Raw genomic sequence first — 6,873 nt, 5'->3', positions numbered from 1 at the left:
TTCCAAGTAGCTAGAACTACTACAGGCATGTGTCACCACACCCAGCTAATTTTTTTATTTATTGTAGAGACAAGGTCTCACCAAGTTGCCCAGGCTGGTCTCAAACCCATGGGCTCAGGCAGGCCTCTCACCTCATCCTCCCAAAGTGCTGGGATTATAGGCAGCCACTGCACCCGGCCTGAATGGCATTTTTTATTTTTGAGTTGGAGTCTCACTCTGCTGCCTAGGATGGAGTGCAGTGGCACTCTCATGGCTACTGCAGCCTCTATCTGCTGGGCTCAGGCAATCCTTTCGCCTCAGTCTTCCAAGTAGGTGTAACCATAGGCACCACTACACCACCCGGCAGATTTTTTAATTTATTGTAGAGAGAGGGCTCACTAAGTTGCCTAGTCTTTTTTTTTTTGAGTTGGAGTCTCACTCTGTCGCCCAGACTGGAGTGCAGTGGCCACTCCCGGCCACCGCAGCCTCGACCTGCTGGGTTCCGGCGATCCTTCCGCCTCAGCCTTCCAAGTAGCCAGAACTACAGGCGCACGCTACCACGCCCGGCTGATTTATTTATTTATTGTAGAGATGAGGTCTCGCTGCCCAGGCGGGTCTCGAACCCACGGGCTCAGGCAATCCACTCACCTCAGCCTCCCAAAGGCGCAGGATTACAGGCTGAGCCACCAAGTCCGGCTCCAGGCTAGTTTTGAACACCTGGACTCAGGCAATCCTCTCGCCTCTGCCTCCCAAAGTGCTGGGATTACAGGCGTGGGCCACTGTGCCCAATGATATTTTTTATTTTTTTAAAGTAAATATAATCAAGATTTTTATTCTCTTTATAACAAAATGACATTAGAACTAGATCACTTGGCCCTTTCTCTTCTTATCTCCTCCCAGTTCAAAATGCTTGCATCTCTTAATAGCCAGCATTCTCTTAGATCTGCAGTTGGGCTCAACACACTCAAGCCTCAGCACAATCTTCTTGGTAGTCTTAGCCTTTTTCTGGAAAATCGGCTTAGCCTGCCCACCATAGCCACTTTGCTTCCTGTCGTAACGCTGCTTTCCCTGGGCAAACAGAGTCCTTGCCCTTCTTGTACTGTGTCACTTTGTGGGGCTGGTGTTTGCCACACTTCTTACAGAAAGTTCGGCGGGTTTTAGGAACGTTTACCATGTTTGCAGGAGCACTATTGGCACGGAAAGCGATATTTTTAAAATTTCAATTTTTGATTGCTTACTGCTGGCACACAGAGATAGAGTTATTTTTGTATATTGATCTTGTATCCTGCAATTTTGTAAACCTACTTGTTCTAGTGGATATTTTGTGGATTCCATAAAATTTTCTATGTAGGTGAATAAAGACAATGTTATTTTTTCCTTTCTAATCTGCATTCCTTTTATTTGCTTTTCTTATCTTATTGCACTAGCTAGAACCTTCAGTGCAATGTTGAAAGAGCTGATAAGAGCTGACATCCCTGTTTTTGTTTCTCATCTTAGGGAAAAGCATTTGCTTTTTCATCATAAGACAAAACACCATCTGTAGGTTTTCAAAGATGTTCTTCTATCAGGAGGTGGAAGTTCCCTTTTATTCCTAGAGTGCTGGGAGTTTTATTGAGAATAGTTGTATTTTAATGTACAACATGAATATTATAGTTAAAATTGTATTGCACCAGAATTTTTTGTTAAATACATAGCTTTTAGTTGCTCTTGTCACACACAAAAAGGTTACTATGTGAGATAATAATATGCTCATTAGCTTCACTATACTAACCATTTTACTTTTTCAATGTATCCCATAACATCATGTTATAAACCTCAAATACACAAAATAAAAATTTTTTTTTTTAAAGAATAGATATATTTTATCAAATTCTTTTTCTGCATCAGTTAACATGATCATGTGATTTTTCTTCATTAGTCTGTTGATATGGTAAATTTTCAGTGTTGAACCAGGCTTGAATTTCTCAAATAAATTCCACCTGCTCGTGATGTATTAACCTTACTATATATTGTTGAATTGGACTTAAATTTTGTTAAGAATTTTTACATCTGTGTTCATGATAGATATTAGTCTGTAGTTTTTCTTTTCTTGTAGTCTGGTTTCAAAGTAATTCTGGTCTCATAGAATGAGCTGGAAAAAATTCTCTATTCTTCCATTTTCTAGAAGAGTTTTCTGTGGAATTGGCATTATTTCTTCTTTAAATATTTCACATAAAAGCCCAGTGGAATTAGCCGGGCGTGGTAGCGCGTGCCTGTAATTCCGGCTACTCGGAAGGCTGAGGCGGAAGGATCGCCAGACCCCAGCAGGTCAAGGCTGCGGTGGCCCGGAGCGGCCACTGCACTACAGTCTGGGTGACAGAGTGAGACTCTGACTCAAAAAAAAAAAAACAAAAAAAGCCCAGTGAAGTCATTCAGACCTGGACCTTTCTTGGTGGGAAAGTGTGTTTTTGTATGACGTGAATGCTTTTATATTATTGAGATTTATTTTATGACATTGAATATGGTCTATCTTGGTAAATGTCTCGTGTATTATTCTGCTGATGGTTGGAGCACTCTGTTATTAATACATTTCAATCTGATCAGTTTAGTTGATAGTCTTGTTTGAGCCTTTTATAGCTTTACTCATTTTCTCTCTACTTATTTTATCTCTGAGTGAGACAGAGATTAAACTCTTTAACTATAATTATGGGTTTATCTATTCTTCTTTTCAATTCTATCAATTTTTCTTTTCATGTATTTTAAAGCTCTATTATTAGGTGCCTAAATGGTCAAATTATTATGTCTTCTTGATAAATTGACTCCTATATTATTATGAAATGACCCTCCTTAGCACTGATATTATTTTTGCTCTGAAATATGCATTATCTGATATTAATAAAACCACTCCAACTTTCTTTAAGTTAACATAGTATATCTTTTTTCTACCCTCTCACTTTTTAACTAATTTATGTCTTTAAATTTAAAGTGGACAGGCTTGGTGACTCAGCCTATAATCCCGTGCCTTTGGGAGACTGAGGTGAGTGGATTACCTGAGCCCGCGGTTCGAGACCTGCCTGGGCAGGCGAGATCTCATCTCTACAATAAATCAAAAATCAGCCGGGTATGGTAACGCATGCCTGTAATTCCGGCTACTCAGAAGGCTGAGTTGGAAGGATCGCCGGAGCCCAGTGGGTCGAGGCTGCAGTGACCGGGAACGGCTGCTGCACTCCAGTCTGGGCGACAGAGTGAGACTCCAACTCAAAAAAAAAAAAAAATTTAAAGTGAGGTTTTAGTAAGCAGCATATAGTATGTCTTGCTTCTCCCCAGCCCCCTAGTTTGACATTCTTTGCCTTTTAATTGAGTTGTTTAGCACATTTACAATTAATGTGATATTAATATGGTTTGGATATAAATTTAACATTTTTAATTGTATTTCTTTTTGTCCCATCTGTTCTTTCTTTCTTTTTTTTTTTCTTTTCTGCCTTCCTTTGGACTAATTGTGTATATTTTTTATTGTAGTAAATATGCATAATATATTTAACATAAATGTATAATTTTAACTATTTTAAATGTACAATTCAGTGGCATTAATTATATTCAAAATGTTGTGTAGCCATCACTACTATTTATTTCCAGTACTTTTTTCATCATCACAAACAGAAAGTCTGTACCCATTAAGCGTTTACATCTCCTCCTTCCTCCAGCCCCTGGTACCTCAATCTACTCTCTGTCTCCATAAGTTTGCCTATTCCAGACACCTTATATAAGTGGTCACATAATATTTGTCCTTTTGTGCCTGCCTTATTTCACTTAACATTTTCTTTTTTGTGTGTGTTGGAGTCTCACTCTGTCGCCCAGACGAGTGCAGTGACTGCTCCCGGCCACCGCAGCCTCAACCAACTGGGCTCCAGCAATCCTTCCGCCTCAGCCTTCCAGGTAGCCGGAATTACAGGCATGTGCTACCACGCCCGGCTGATTTTTTGATTTATTGTAGAGATGAGGTCTCGCCTGCCCAGGCGGGTCTCTAACCTGCGAGCTCAGTCACTCCACTCACCTCAGCCTCCCAAAGGCGCGGGATTACAGGCTGAGCCACCGAGCCTGGCTATTATTATTATTATTATTATTTTTGAGGCTGAGTCTCACTCTGTTGCCTAGGCTAGAGTGCAGTGGCTGCTCACAGCTATTGCAGCCTTGACTTCCTGGGTTCAGGTGATCCTTCTACCTCAGCCTCTTGAGTAGCTGGAACTACAGGCATGCACCAACAGGCTTGGCTAATTTTTGGATTTTTTTTGTAGAGATAAAGTCTTGTTATGTTGCCTAAGCTGGTCTCGAACAGCTGGGCTCAGGGGATCCTTCTGCCTTGGCCTACCAAGGTGCTGGGATTATAGGCATGAGCCATTGTCTCTGACAAAAATTGCTGGATTTTTTTTTTTTTTTTTTTTGAGTTGGAGTCTCACTCTGTCGCCCAGACTGGAGTGCAGTGGCCACTCCTGGCCACCGCAGCCTTGACCTGTTGGGCTCCGGCGATCCTTCCGCCTCAGCCTTCCAAGTAGCTGGAACTACAGGCGCGCACCACCCAGTTAATTTTTTGATTTATTGTAGAGATGCAGTCTCACCAAGTTGCCCAGGTGGGTCTCAAACCCACAGGCTCAGGCAATCCACTCACCCCGGCCTCCCAAAGTGCTGGGATTACAGGCTAAGCCACCGAACCCGGCCTAAAAAATTCCTGGATTATATGGTAGTTCTATATTTAGTTTTTTGAGGAACCACCAAGCTATTTTCCACAGTGGCTGCACCATTTTACATTTACATAATCAACACACAGAGATTCCAGTTTCTCTATATCCTTGCCACTACTTGTTGTTTTCCATAGTCCTGGTAATTGCCATCCTAGGGGCAATGAAGTGGTATCTCATTGTGATCTTTTTTTTTTTTTTTTTGAGTTGGATTCACCCTCTATTGCCCAGGCTTGAGTGCAGTGGCTCGCTCACAGCCACTGCAGCCTCACCTGCTGGGCTCAGATGACCCTTCCTTCCACCACAGCCTTCCAAATAGCTGGAACTACAGGCATGCGCCACCACACCCAGCTAATTTTTTTTTTTTTTTAATTTATTGTAGAGGTGAGAGCTCACCTTGGCCTCCCAAAGTGCTGGGATTATAGACATGAGCCACCGCACCCTACCTAAGGCAATGGTTTCTTAAGTATGACACTAACAGCAGAGGAAACAAGAGAAAAAAATTGATAAATTGCACTTAGACAAAATTAAACATGTTTGTGTATCAAAGAACACTCACAAAAGTAAGAAATTAACACACAGTATGGAAGAAAACATTTGCAAGACATATATCTGACAAGGGAATTATATCCAGAATATAAAAAGAACTCCAATAACTCATCAACAAAAAAAACAAACAATTCAATTCAAAAATGGACAAAAGATTTGAACAGATCTTTTTTCCAGAGAAGATATACAGATGGCCAGTAATCATATTAAAAGATGTTCAATATCATTAGACATAAGATAAATGCAAATCAAAACCACAGTGAGGCTGGGCGCAGTAGCTCACACCTACAATCCCAGCACTTTGGGAAGCCAACGTGAGAAGATTGCCTGAGCTTATGGGTTCGAGACCAGCCGGGTCAGCTGGGCGTGGTAGTGCATGCCAGTAATTCCGGCTACTTGGAAGGCTGAGGCGGAAGGATCGCCGGAGCCCAGCAGTTTGAGGCTGTGGTGGCCGAGAGCGGCCACTGCACTCTAGTCTGGGCAACAGAGTGAGACTCCAACTCAAAAAAATAAAATAAAATAAAAATAAAAGATTAATTTTGAGTTAATTTTTGTATATAGTATAACATAAGGGTCTATCTTGATTCTTTTGCATGTGGATATCCCCAGTTTTCCCAGCACTATTTGTTGAAAAGATTGCTGTTTCCCATTGAATGATATAGATATTCCTGTCAAACATCAATTGACCATATAGATGATTATTTATTGGCTTTCTATTCTAGTCTGTTGGCCTATATGTCTACCTTTATGCAAGTATCATATTATCTTTTTTTTTTGAGTTGGAGTCTCACTCTCTCGCCCAGACTGGAGTGCAGTGGCCGCTCCCGGCCACCGCAGCCTCGACCTGCTGGGCTCTGGCGATCCTTCCGCCTCAGCCTTCCAAGTAGCTGGAACTACAGGTGTGCGCTACCATGCCCGGCTAATTTTTTTGATTTATTGTAGAGATGAGGTCTAGCCTGCCCAGGCGGGTCTCGAACCCGCGGGTTCAGGCAATCCACTCACCTCAGCCTCCCAAAGGCGTGGGATTACAGGCTGAGCCACTGAGCCTGGCTTATCATATTATCTTGATTACTGTGGCTTTGTAGTAAGTTTTGAAATCCAGAACTTTGAGTCCCCTAACTTTATTTTTTCAAGATTATTTTGGCTATTTGAGGTTTCTTGAAATTCAAATAATTCTGAGTTTTTCTATTTCTACAAAAAAACAAAAACAAAAACAAAACTCCTCCAAACCAAACAAACCTCCCTTGCGATTTTGATAGGAATTGCATTGACTCTATAGATTGCTTTGGGTACTACTGTCATCTTACAGTATTCTTTCAATTTATGATCATGGGATATTATTTTATTTGTTTAGGTCTTCTTTAATTTTGTTTGGCAATATATTGTAATTTTCAGTGTACAAGTCTTTCACCTCCTTGGTTAAATTTACTCCTAAGTATTTTTTTTAATGCATATGTAAATAGAATAGTTTTCTTAATTTCATTTTGAAATTCTTCATCACTAGTGTGTATAAATACAACTGATTTTTGTGTGTTGATTTTATATCCTGAAACTTTGCTGAATTTGTTTCTTAGTTCTAACAATTTATGTGTGTGTTCTTTTTTTTTTTTTTTTTTGAGTTGGAGTCTCA

At 40.8% G+C, this 6,873-nt stretch overlaps 1 pseudogene; it reads right to left on the bottom strand.

Annotated features, from left to right (window-relative positions):
• Window positions 1-840: 840 nt before the first annotated feature.
• LOC110595969 lies at window positions 841-1,153 on the bottom strand (annotated as a pseudogene).
• Window positions 1,154-6,873: the final 5,720 nt, after the last annotated feature.

This window comes from Carlito syrichta, unplaced genomic scaffold (assembly GCF_000164805.1).
Source record: "Carlito syrichta isolate Samal-C Ts95f unplaced genomic scaffold, Tarsius_syrichta-2.0.1 Scaffold305636, whole genome shotgun sequence".
Lineage (NCBI taxonomy): Eukaryota > Metazoa > Chordata > Mammalia > Primates > Tarsiidae > Carlito > Carlito syrichta.
Note: the sequence above shows the minus strand (reverse complement) of the source record. Positions and strands in the feature narration are given on the sequence as shown.